Source organism: Pleurodeles waltl, chromosome 2_2, assembly GCF_031143425.1.
Source record: "Pleurodeles waltl isolate 20211129_DDA chromosome 2_2, aPleWal1.hap1.20221129, whole genome shotgun sequence".
NCBI lineage: Eukaryota > Metazoa > Chordata > Amphibia > Caudata > Salamandridae > Pleurodeles > Pleurodeles waltl.
The window spans coordinates 221,282,130-221,295,886 of record NC_090439.1 but is presented as its reverse complement, the minus strand read 5'-3'; the positions used below and the strand labels follow the sequence as shown (position 1 = coordinate 221,295,886).

The 13,757-nt window shown below is 48.7% G+C and overlaps 1 long non-coding RNA gene across 1 annotated transcript in view; it reads left to right on the top strand.

Moving 5' to 3' along the window:
* The window catches only part of LOC138273119 (uncharacterized), a 229,518-nt gene that overhangs the window by 132,702 nt on the left and 83,059 nt on the right, over nucleotides 1-13,757 (top strand). Inside the window, exon 2 of the long non-coding RNA XR_011200275.1 lies at nucleotides 3,468-3,580. This is a non-coding gene — a long non-coding RNA (uncharacterized lncRNA). The remainder of the gene's footprint in view (nucleotides 1-3,467; nucleotides 3,581-13,757) is intronic.

The window sequence follows — 13,757 nt, the reverse complement described above, 5'->3', positions numbered from 1 at the left end:
AAGGTGTGAAGCCTGAAGTCTTATGTAAATGGGCATGTTCATTTTATTGTAACGAAATATCAATAAAAACAATTTCACAAAAAGAAAGAAGGTGAGGCTGTCTCAGTTGTATCAAGTGACAGAAGTGTTTGAATGTCTTCTATGTCCTTAATTGTCCTGTGGCATGAACCTGTGTTGTCTATCTATGCTGATTACTCTACACTGCGGTTTGTTGGCAGGAACCTCTTAAGTTTTAGTATGCATATGAATTTGAAAGTAGCATTGTCCATACGGGTATCTTCTGGTTTAGAAGTAGGACAAAAACCCAGTCCTATGGAAAGCAATTTTAGTTTATCAAAACTCAGGTTGTAGTGAGATAAATTAACAATTGTAATGTCATTGGAATGCATTTCATTAGTCACACCATTAGTAGTCTGAAAAATAGAAGTACAGTTAGACTCAGTCAGTTCTGCTGCGCACTGGAGCCTGACCTCGTGACTACTCTTTCTGTCCTTGGTTGACCTATTTCTCTCAAGTCCTCTTTCTATTTTTCTTATGTTTGCCGGTGATCTGTTTAAATTCTACCTGGCACCTTTTCGATACTATTCCACATCCCTTAAAAAAGTAGATGACAAGGATAGATTGAGTAATCCAGAGGCATTGGAGCGAGCTGATGGGCCTCCATTTCAGTCACTCCCTATACTGGAGACACCTGATTTAATATTTATTTTACTTTTTAATTTAATCATACACAGATTGAATACTTGGACCTAATTCTTTAGGTGGAAGATTTCAAAATTGTGTCCGGACAATCTAGGAAGTCCACCGCCTGTAACTCTATTCATACTACAAGCGTACACCCTATGTCACAGATACAATCCATACCTTAGGATGAAATGATATGACTCAAATCTTCAAGTTGGACGTCACTGGCTTTGGATTCTTCAATAAATGGACACGTTTGGTGACCTAATTAAGACTGTCTTTGTGCTCCAGGTTTGATTTAGATACATTTTGCTATTTGAGGGATCCTCTCCTGCATGCATTAATGCTATATTGCCAGCATAATGTTCCATACCTGATGAGCACTCTTTATTTTCACTAGAAACTTTAGACTAACCTGATAGTTGGGGGAGGAGTGGAGCTTATATACCACTACTACCAGAATATTTGTACTTGATTTTCACAGGAGTATTGATAGTCGCCCCTTGGCAATAGTGTTGGTTGCATATGAAGCTTTTTTACAGAGGACTATTTCCTATTAATAAAAGGATCACACAAGGACAAAGAGGAAGGAACTATAGACTTTGCAGAGGGAGATGGAATGGCTTGAAGTGTCATTTAGTGCTCCTCATAGGGCTAATGATTAAGCCCAAACTAATTTGGAATTAGAAAGATGCAAATGGAACATCAGGCAGCTACTCAGGAAAATAATTTAAAAAAATGGGAAAAAAGCAGCTTGGAGCATTTTGAATATGGGGAGAAAATTGGGAAGCTGTTAGCTTGGAAAGCCCAAATGAGGATTATACATAACGACATCCAATGTAATCAGGCCACTCAGGCTGGCATAGAGTTAAGACAAACTAAAGAAATTAGTAATGCATTTCAAAAATGTAATGACGATCTTTATAATGAATCAATATTAACAGATGTGAAAGTCATCAAAAAATTGGTTAAATGTACACCATCCCCCCCTCTTTGACTAGCACCCAACAAGACTAACTCAAAGAAAAACCAATGAAGAAATCAATGAAGCCCTTGCCAAAACAAAAATAGGCAAAGCGGTCAGACTAGGTGGCATACCAAGAAACTTATACCAGGAGGTAGCCAAAGAATTATGCACAGTCAAGTGGTTATTGTTTAACAACATCTTGCTAAAAGGGCTGACATCACCAGCGATATGGGGGAGAAGCTACAGTAGTGGTCATATTAAAAACTAATATAAACCTGCAACATTGCAAATCCTCTGCCCTATTTCATTGTTAAATGCAAATTACAAGATCTTTGTAGGGATTTTAGCCAACAGATCAGCAGCAGTAATAGTTGACATCAAATACAAAGATTAACGGGGCTCCATACAAGGTAAGCACATACAAGATTTAGTACATGTATTGATAGCCTCAATAGACATGGCAATACATTAAAAGGCTCCACTGGCAATCCTAACCTTTGATTCAGCTAAAGCATTTGACCAGGTGACCAGGTCAACTGGCAATATTTGTGGGGATGTCTTCAAAAATTCAGATTACCACACCCTTTGTGGAAACAATGAATACCCCATTCAACTTATCAATGGGACTCCCTTGCACATAGTATACGCATTTATGGGGGGGGACCAGCAGGGATGACCACTGTCCCCTCTCATGTTCAATTTTTATTTTAAGCTAATGATTTAATATTATGTAACAAACAAAATCCTAAAAAGACCTTACGGCGATTCGAATACCTAGCTACAAAATTTGGAGACCTATCAGGATCCACAATAAATAGTGGTAAGGCAGAGATCATGGTGTGGAATCTGAACTATCAAAATATTCTTGTAAAGGATGAGCTGAGAACCTTAGGTACTCTGATAAATCAGAATATTGACCTTATGCCTAAAAATAACCTAGTAAGGGTCTCCAAAAACATCCAAAACATAATAAGGGAATGACCGAACCAACCTCTAGCAATCTATAGCAGAGTGAATCTTATTAAAGTGAGCATTTTCCCTAAGATAATCTTTTTGTTTGATAATATTCCGCATAATTCAGCAACAAAAAATTTACAAAATACAATCTGATAATAGTTTTATATGGACAGCAAGGTGAGCTAGAATATCTGGGAAAAAACTTTGTAGAAAACTGGATATGGGTCGTCTCCTGGTACCTGATATATGATTATATTTTCAGGCATTGCAGTACACTGAGGTTTGTACAATGCAACTGAAGTAAACCTGTATGGTCATTGTGCATTTCATATTTGTAATGCTACAATACTCAATAAGCAGTGTTTAACAAGAAAGTCAGGCATTTCAATTTAAAACAATGTCACATTTAAGAATGCCTACTGAAGTTGAAGTTGATAAAGCAGATATATGGTTATCAATGACTGAGGCTAATGGGACTTCTTCAGGATTCTCTATAAGTTTGTAGAAAGGAAGTCCTTTAAAAAGGTGAGAATAAAATCCTAGAAACAGCCCTCAAAATCCAGTTCAGTCTCAGAGGTAGGTGGGTGCTTTCCATATTATTTGATATTTGCTCCTGTTTGGGACTATCGTGGCACTCCTGAGTGTTTAAAAGTGCTGTGCCCTTTCTGCTCAGAGAGGCTCAGATCATAAAATGGGGTGACTTTCTTGGCAGCAATCGTTTAAAATCAAGGGCTGAATTATTGCAAACAACATATGCAAGACTGTAAGTTTAAGTATCTCTATCTATTATCTTGGACAGCAGGGCAGACAGGCAATTTGAATTCAGCTTCTGATATGGACTCATTCCTTTAAATCCCAGATGTAAAGTATGCAGTGGCATAGTGGTACGGTATGTCGTGTCAAGTTGAAGATGCCTCCACCCTATGCAATCTGCGAACGATGCTTGTCGAACTAATCGTTTCAAGACGTATGGCAAGTATCTTTTCACATGCTATTTGAGATTGTTGAACCTGCCGCATTTAAGCGGAACTATTTGTTTACATTGTATAGGACATACTGGACACCACATAAGACTAAAAGAACAAGAGGTTGGGTGCAAGAAACCTGCATATGTTTGGTGAATGCCCGGTATTGTGTGCCTTCTGAAGAGACTTAGGTTTGGTTGTTTCAGAAATGATTGACCAGGACATCAAGGTAAGTCCTACTTTAATCCTATTTGGGATAATTAATACTGTGCAAGGAGCTCCACCAAAAACCCACAGATTTCTCATGTTTTACTTGATACTATTAGCAAGACTTCAATTATGTAGGCGATGGATTGACCCCAACACCTCAATGAATAAAACATTTGTTAGCCAAACTTATAAAGAGTGTTGGGCGTCACAGTGGGTCTCACCCCTCTCTAATATGAGTATGGCTACATTGGCTCACACACGTTGTATACACAGATGTGAGCAACACACTTGATGAAGAAGTTCAGTCAGAAAATTAGGCCTTGAATTTTAAGGGTGATGATGACTCAAAAAGGCAACCTGACAGTACCGGGATATCCAATCAAATGTCCTCAGGAACTTGGCAGCTCCCAATTGAGTTATGAGATCATTCACTCAAGGCTTGAGGCGAATATCAGTTATGGTGACTGAGTTGAGCCTGCTATAATCCATAGAGAACTGAAGTTCTGGTGTGGTAGCAGGTAGAGCAGCCTTGGGTATCCGCATTACTGGACTGGACCAAGACCTATTGGAGAGGTCGATTACCCCTAGTTTTAGCAGCTTGGATACTTAATCCTTGATGCTGGCTCTCACATTATCAGACTTCCTGTAGATCTTTTTCTTCGCAGGTGTACTGTCCCCAGTATAATTGTCATGGGTACACAGATGGGTGAGCTCAGTGGTCAGTGAGAACAGGGAGGCAAACTCTCCTGGCAAGTAGCGACAGTCCCTCTGTTGTTGTGGAGTCAGGGTAGGGGAAAGGTTGACACCTTCCACTGACCAATCCTGCTCCTGGCAAGATAGGAGATTGGCAACAAGTTCACTCTCGTCCTCCAATCTCTCATCTGTCACCAGGAGCATGGTGATGTCAGACCTCTCATTGTGGGCCTTGAGGCAATAGACACGCAGGACCCCCCAAGGGGTTCCTGGAGTCTTGAAACCCACCAACTAGGTGACCTTCCCTTGTGGTCCTTCACTCACACCGGTCCTGACAAGCCTGGTGCTCCACTTGCTCCATAACACACACATTTTGACCAGGTTGAAACTAAACAGAATGGGCTTCTGGTTATGCCAGAGTGTCATATCATCCTGGCTGGCTTCCAAGTTCTCAGTAGCCCTCGTCCAGAAGAACCTCTTCATCTGAGTCTGGAAAACCAACATGTAGCTGACTACATCTGGGGGATGATTCCTGGGAGCTTGCTTCCACTCCTTCCCAAGGCTGGGATGCCCTCCGACATTATGGCCAAACAGGATCTTAAAGGGACTTAACCCAACTGCCTTCAGTGACACCTCGGTGCAGGTATACAACAGGCATGGCAAGAGGATGTCCCACTTCCACCTCAGTGGCTCTGACAGCCCTATAATCATGCCTTTAAGGGTCTTGTTGAATCTCTGGACAAGCCCTTTGGTCTGGGGATTATAGAGTGTTGAGAACCTATAGGTTATTTCACACTCCTCCCACATAGTTTTCATGTACACTGAAGTTGGTACACCAGTCGGATACTACCTCCTCGAGGAAACTCACTCAAGTAAATATCCCCATCAGTGCCTTGGTCACTGCGGGCATAGTCACTGTCCTCAGGTATATCGCCTACCGGTAGGTGTGTTCCACGTAGACCAGGATGAACCTGCTCCGTAGGGCAGTATTGGGGCCCATGGATCCAAGAATGTTGATGGCCATCATTTTAAAGGGGGTACCAATTATAGAAAGTGGAACCAAGTTAGCCTTTCACTTTCCCCCTGACTTTCTGACTTTTTACTAGTCTGGCAGGTGGAACAAGACCTACACAATGCATCTGAGGTCATTCTTATCATCCGGGACAAGTGAAAATGGGTGAGAAGCCTGGCAAAGTCTTGTATTACCCCAGATGTCCTGCCAAGGTACATCATGAGCCATTTCCAGTAGGAAGGCCCTGTAGCACTGGGTAACCACTAACACACCGGTTGCACCAGGCTCAGGAACCTTAGGCTCCACTATACACAAGATCATTCTCCCAGTAAATCAGGTGATCACTAGAAGTGTTGCCAGCGAATATGTGACAGAACAACTAGGTCCTAAACAACTATAGCCTAAACCACTACTACTTAACAACTAAAAAGTCTCTACAACTAAGTACTGAACAACTACTGTCTAAACAACAATTGTGCCTCAATAACAATTGTCTGAACAACTAATATATATATAAATATATATATATATATTTGCACACCAGCTTGACACTTAATGTCAACGACGCGGCACTCCCAGGATTTTCACAAAATCTTCATTTAATACGAACAAATGATACCAGACCAACAAACACCAACGCGTTTCAACCTTCACGGTCTTGATCACGTAATTAACCAGTCCATTAAGTGCTCTATTTATACTCCCCATCTCATTTAAGCCTTTATGTGGCATTCTGGGATATGTAGTTTTTTTTATAAACGTGAATCCAACATTGAATTCTAATAAATCAAATTCTCTCACCAAACCCCACAATTCTATTACACCCCTTGAGATGTCAACCATCACAAACACAAACATATGTATTATACATCTTAAAAACACAGACCGTTCCATATATTTCTCAAATAGTATACACTTGCCAATGTTATCCAACTGAGTATAGATATCACCAATCTCTATATCTGTTATTGTTACATCTTTATCAATTTTTCAGTCTACATGTATAATACTAACTTATGTATTTCTTGTAATACCTAATAGGACTCATATCCCAATTTTCTATTCGTTCAATTCTCAATTCTTTCCATGTAGTACTCTCATTTGCTTATTTATTTATTGTCCATGCCAGTGGGCCCCACGACACCCGTTCCCGCCATCCTGTTCCCGGCTTTACCGCCGCGGTCAGAATGCGGTGGTCCGCGGTCAGCCTGTTGGCGGTGCTTCCGCGGTCCCCGGTCCTGGCGGTCATGGACCGCCAGGGTCGGAATGACCCCCTAAGTCTCCAAGGAGTATGTAGTCAGTGGATGCAAGAGTGTGCGTGCTAATGATGTCGGTATTGGAGTCGCTGAACTGCTGTTGTGGCCCGGGGGCCTGTCGACCAGGGTCCCTTGAAGGGTGGTGTTTGGGTCAGTGTGGATTTGGAAGTGTAAGAGTTCGGCGGTGCTGAGGGTGTCTTCAGTGTTGATCGTGATCCTGAGGGTGTTCTTGTGGATGATGATGATGCCTCCTCCTGGTTTGTTGGAGCGGTCCCTGCAGGTAATCTTGTAGCCATCAGGGATGCCTATGGCGAAGTCAGGTGCTGAGGAGGGGTTCACCCAGGTCTCGGTCAGGAAGGTGACATCTGGGAGGCTGAGCCGAGTAGATTCTATAGCTCTGCTGCGTGCTTGTGGACGGAGCGGGTGTTGAGGAGGATACATCTGAGATGGTTGTGTACTGCCTTGGTGGGTGTGTCATTGGCGTGGAGGCTGGTGAAGGTGCAGTTCTGGCAGGAGAGGGGTCCGTGGGTGGTCAGCAGGGAGGCTTGAAGGCAGGCGGAAGAGTGGCCGGTGTTCAGGGCACGGGGGTGGCAGTGTCATAGTGAAGATGTTCGTGGCGGCGGTGGGGGGGGAAGGGAGCCAGGGGTTCAGGCACTGGGTGCAGACGGGCTTGCTTTTGGCACATCTGCTGCATGGCCATGCAGCGGCCACCATTAAGTAGGGAGGTGGGGGGGAGAGGACAGCTGGGAGTCGGGAGGTGGACGAAAAATGGTGTGAAAAAGGGTGCGGGCCGGCGGGGCAGCAGAGACGGGGAGAGAAAGAGAGGGGGCGAGTGAAAGTGAGAGAGAGAGCGAGCTGAGTGAGAGAGAAACAAGGAAAAGGAGCACTAAGGGACAGTAGTGGAGCAGAGAGCAGAGCAAAGCAAAACAAAAGGAGGAGAGAGGCAGAGGTAGTCTAGTAGGAAAGCATTGCTCTCCCACTAGACAACAGGGAAGAGGCGCAGGCAGAAGCCTGCAGGTGGAGGAGGGCCTCGAACTCCTGACAGGGGTCAGGAGTTCAGAGGAGCCAGAGAAAGGGCTCTACTTAGACGGTGAAGCCACGGGAGGCAGAGCAATACACTGACCCTATTCATAGAGAACCAGTGCCACGGGTTGTCTGCTACTACAATCTGGTGTAATACAATAAGAATCACCTGCTCCGAGACCACCAGATGACACCTGACAGTAACATAACATGGAAACCCAGCAGAAGTAAAGTCTCCACCAGAGAGAAAAGAAATAAAAAATATTTTCCTGAAAAACCCTCACCCACCACAGTTACCCCTTGGTGGCATGCTTCATCAATGGGTTCCCTTTGTACCACTGCGGACCGGGGCATACTAGAGTTACATGGCAGCACTTTTTGAAATATATAGTTAATATAACTCAGGTGGAAAAAAAGAAAGGAGTGGGGGGTCTTAAAGTGGTTAAAAATGCCTGCCTACTAGAGGCTATTATTCTTTAATAAGTGCCCTAGTGGTGGTATGATTAAGCAAGCATTTACAATGCAATCGGTCTCGCATTTGTTAGAGTTAAAGCTGTTAGCAATGTAAATGACAATGGTGGTCATTACAACCCTGGCGGACGGTGTTAAAGCTGCGGTAATACCGCAAACAGGCCGGCGGACAAAAAAAGGGAATGATGACTGTGGCGGAACCCGCCAACATAGACAGCCACTTTAACACTCCGACCGCCACGGTGGTACAGACAAGCATCGCGGCGGTCACCGCCAACAGACAGGCGGAAGACAATGTACCGCCCACAGTATCACAACCCGCCAATCCGCCACCTTTTCCGGGGCGGATTCACCGTGGATAAAAACACGGCGGAAACAGCTTTTGCAGTGGGAAAACGCTTACCTTAACACACTCCACGAGGAAGGAGGCCACCATGGAGCTCGAACTACAAATACTTCTTGCGCTTGTCTTTCTGCTCCTCTACGATCACCATCTACGTAGGTGCCGAAGACAACAGTGAGTACTGCACCTACGACATAGGGGAGGGGGGAGGCAAAAGTCAGGGGGACACACATGCAACACCCCCACCCCCAACCCCACCCCCACCCACCACAACACACACACCAATGCATTCCCAAACAGCACAGTAACAACCCACAACCCCCCCAGGAAGAATGCAAAGACAAAAGGAATTCAGTTCAAACATTGTAATGTATCAAAATACAGTTACCAAATATATACACATTCCAGATTTCATACATTACGAGAAGTAGTGCAGGTATGACATATCAATGTCCGTGCACCACTGGGCCCAAAATGCATGGGCGAGGCCCACACTAGATACCTGTCCACAATCGGAGAGACCACTGCAGGGGCATCAGATAGAAATACAACAGGCACCTCAGGGGGAAGGGAAGGGGGGGCACCTCAGCCGGATTACAGCACCACGCCATATCCACAACGGGTCTCCATGCCCATTGATGTATCCTGGGGAGTGCAAAGCCACAGTCTCTCAAGCCTCTACAGTGGGTGGGTTGCCCACTGTTACATCCTGGGGAGTGCAAAGCCACAGTCTCTCAAGTGGATAACAGTGGGTGGGTTGCCCACTGTTACATCCTGGGGAGTGCAAAGCCACAGTCTCTCAAGTCTCTACAGTGGGTGGGTTGCCCACTGTTACATCCTGGGGAGTGCAAAGCCACAGTCTCTCAAGTGGATAACAGTGGGTGGGTTGCCCACTGTTACATCCTGGGGAGTGTAAAGCCACAGTCTCTCAAGTGGATAACAGTGGGTGGCTTGCCCACTGTTACATCCTGGGGAGCGCAAAGCCACAGTCTCTCAAGAGGATAACAGTGGGTGGCTTGCCCACTGTTACATCCTGGGGAGTGCAAAGCCACAGTCTCTCAAGTGGATAACAGTCTCCACTGGTTCTGGAGGGGGACTGGTGCCCAGACTGCATCAGGCTCCCCGTGACGGTTCCTGTTCTGTCACTGTCCCAGCTGCACATGGGATAACGATGCTTGATGTGGCGGTTGTTTCCCTGTCCAGCGGTGCTTTGCCATGTCGGTCTTTGCCCTGTTCTGCGGTGCTTTGCCATGGCGGTCTTTGCCCTGTTCTGCAGTGCTTTGCCATGGCGGTCTTTGCCCTGTTCTGCAGTGCTTTGCCATGGTGGTCTTTGCCCTGTTCAGCGGTGCCTTGCCCTGTTCAGCGGTGCTTTGCCATGGCGGTCTTTGCCCTGTTCAGCGGTGCCTTGCCCTGTTCAGCGGTGCTTTGCCATGGTGGTCTCTGACCTGTTCAGCGGTCTTTGCCCTGTTCAGCGTTCTTTGCCATGGCGGTCTTTGCCCTGTTCAGCGGTGCTTTGCCATGGCGGTCTTTGCCCTGTTCAGCGGTGCTTTGCCATGGCGGTCTTTGCCCTGTTCAGCGGTGCCTTGCCCTGTTCAGCGGTGCTTTGCCATGGCGGTCTTTGCCCTGTTCAGCGGTGCCTTGCCCTGTTCAGCGGTGCTTTGCCATGGCGGTCTCTGACCTGTTCAGCGGTCTTTGCCCTGTTCAGCGGTGCTTTGCCATGTCGGTCTTTGCCCTGTTCAGCGGTGCTTTGCCATGGCGGTCTTTGCCCTGTTCAGCGGTGCCTTGCCCTGTTCAGCGGTGCTTTGCCATGGCGGTCTTTGCCCTGTTCAGCGGTGCCTTGCCCTGTTCAGCGGTGCTTTGCCATGGCGGTCTCTGACCTGTTCAGCGGTCTTTGCCCTGTTCAGCGGTGCTTTGCCATGGCGGTCTTTGCCCTGTTCAGCAGTGCTTTGCCATGTCGGTCTTTGCCCTGTTCAGCGATGCCTTGCCTTGTTCAGCGGTGGTTTGCCATGGCGGTCACTGACCTTTGCATGGTGTGCGGCATGACTGTCCCTCATTGCCCAGCAGGGCTGTGGCTGCCGGGGCCCTCCTGGGCACTGACTTTGGTTGTGGTCTCCTGACCAGTGACGATACTGCTGCCCTCCTGGGCACTGACTCTGGCGGTGGTCTCAGGACCAGTGACGATACTGCTGCCCTCCTGGGCAATGACTCTGGCGGTGGTCTCCTGACCAGTGACAATACTGCTGCCCTCCTGGGCACTGACTCTGGTCTCCGGACCAGTGACGACAGTGCTGGCGGTAGCGACCCGGCCGCCGGGGAGGATGGCACCCTTCTCCGCCGTGCTGCTCTTCCCAGACTGTGCAGACTTCTTCTGGCCCTTCACCACCTTTGGAGGAGTCACAGCTGACTTTGCACTCCCCCTGGGACCCTTGTGAGCAGTTTTGCCGCAGGAGTCTTCACCCTGTCCCGTCGGCCACTTTCCAACTTGAGGTGTTTTACAGGGGGTGGACTGGCAGTGCTTTGGCTCTGTGTCACACTGGCTGCACTGGTGGCCGGTGCACTCTACACACCTTTAACACGCACCACTGGTACTGGACTTTTTTTGGCTGAGGTGCTACTACGGGACCTATCAATTGGAGGGGTGGGGGTGGGGGCAAAGAGGTCAACGTTGCTGAGGAAGAGTTGCTGACGAAGACTGGGATGGGTAGCTGGAGGGGGTCTGGGAGTGGAGGAAGAGGAGGTGGTTGTAGGAGGTGTAACTTTAGGTGATTTGGGTGCAGGTGCAGGTACTGGAGGCTGTTGTGAGGTGGTTTGATGTTGGGTGTGTAGGTGCCCGTGTTTGTGTACTTTGGGAGGGGGCGTCACAGACACACTGGGAGTGGACACAGGGGACGTGTAAATGGTAGTGGGGTGGTGAGTGCAGGTGAGCGGGGTGTGGTTCTGGGTGTTCTGGTGCGAGTCCTAGTGCCTGTAGATGTAGTGCATGCAGGTGAGAGTGTAGACGACACTGGGAGGGAGGAGGGAGAGGACGAGGAGGGGGACACAGTGGAGGCAGTGGATGTTGCTGTGTCTGTATGTGGGTGATGCTTGTGTGAGTGCCTGTGGGTTGTGTGGTGCTTATGTTTGCCTGAGCTACTTTTGTGTGTTGAGGTGTATGCATGCTTGTCTGATGGTGTGCTTGGGATAGGCTGGGGTATAGGGGATTGGGTCTGGGTGGAGGAAGTTGGAGGGGGGAGGCTAGACACAGGAACAATGGCTGCCAACAGTGCTGAGGTCAGAGATTGCAGGGTTCGATGAAGGGCAGCCTGACCAGAATGAATGCCCTCCAGGAATGCATTACCATGTTGCAACTCCCTTTCTACACCCTGGATGGCATTCACAATGGTAGACTGCCCAACAGTGAGTGACCTGAGGAGGTCAATGGCCTCCTCACTGAGGGCAGCAGGGGTGACAGGGGCAGGGGCTGAGGTGCCTGGGGCGAAGGTGATGCCCACCCTCCTGGGTGAGTGGGCACGGGGCGAACGCTGAGGGGCTGCTGGGAGGGTGGTGCTGATAGGGGAGGTGACGGCTGTACCTGTAGAAGTGGGGGGCACAGATGGTGCCACCACCACAAGGGAGCTCCCATCGGCGGACGAGTCCGTGTCGCTATTTGGTGATCCGGTAACCGACGTGAAGCTCTCCTCGCCCTCCGTCCCACTGGTGTATTCAGAGTCTGTGGTCTGGCCCTCCATGGCCATGTGGGATGCAACCCCCTCGTGCTCCGGTGCCACTGTACCTCCGCCTGATGATGCTGATGCACAAAAGAACAGGGAGAGCACAAAAAGGGGGGGGGGGCGTCAGAGGAAAGACAGGTTGAGTGCATGGCTTACCGCTACCGTTGGCGGACAGTACAGACACAGCAGCCCCCTGCACTACGCCCTGCTCTTGGCCTCTACAGATGCAATTCCTGGGATCTGGCCTACATGGCTATGGTGGACATCTGCACACATAGATGCCACAGGGGCATGTATACCTGTACTTGGCACTCTACTGAGGTGGGGTGGAGTGCCACATGGCCTGCATTACGGAGGGGCCTAGCCTACGTAACTCGCCCTGGCCTAGGGAAACCCACAGCCCTCCTCCCCCACCCAGACCCCTCCACTAAAAGTCCCCAGAATGAGAGTGTACTCACCCCCTTGTGTCTGCTGTGATGCCCTCAAGCGCCCATTCAACTCCGGGTAGGCCACCGCCAAGATCCTGAACATCAGGGGGGTCATGGTGCGACGGGCACCCCTCCCACGTTGGGAGGCCATCCCCAGCTGAGCCTCCGCCGTCTTCTTGCTCCAGTGGCGAATGTCCTCCCATCTTTTCCGGCAGTGGGTGCCCCGTCTCTGGTGGACCCCCAGGGTCCGGACGTCCTTGGCGATGGCATGCCAAATGTCCTTCTTCTGGTGGGCGCTGACCTACATGACATGCACAGGGGAAGAAGAGAAGTCATTACCAACTGCACCGTCGATGTGAGTGGCCCCCATCCCTACCCTTGCCATGTGGCACATGCATTCACAGTCCTTCATGTTCCCTGAACTCTGCCCCCTTCCAACTAACATCCAGCCCTCTCCACCCAGGCATAGCCCATACAACGTGCTCCCTGTGTACTTACCTGTTGGTCTGGAGGACCGTAGAATAGCGTGTACTGGGGGAGGACCGCGTCCACAAGCTTCTCCAACTCCTGAGCAGTGAAGGCAGGGGCCCTTTCCCCAGACGCAGCAGCCATTTTCTCTTTCAGACCGAGGTCACAGCAGCACTTGCAGTGTAGGTCCTCTCCTGTCGAAGATCAGGTATCAAGTGATTGAACAGATAGAAAATGGCGGTCACGTCCGCAGCGGTGCGTATCATCACCGCCGGCACACTTCATCATTGACTCCTGGGACCCATAGGGCCCAATGCTAACCAATGCAGCATTGCGCCGCGGTCTACGACCGCCTACCGCGACGGTGTACAACGCCAGAGCAGATACCTCAGTTTAGAGGTCAGGCAGCCGCCATTTCAGGGGCCCACATGGCTTCATTTACTACTGCGTCACACATACCTAGGCCTCCACTCAACACACATACAGGAAGAGTTTTGTGTTTGGTGTCGTGTTCTGTGTATCTGTGGGTACATACCTGCGAATTTGTTGACTCTGTGGTCGCTGTTGTCC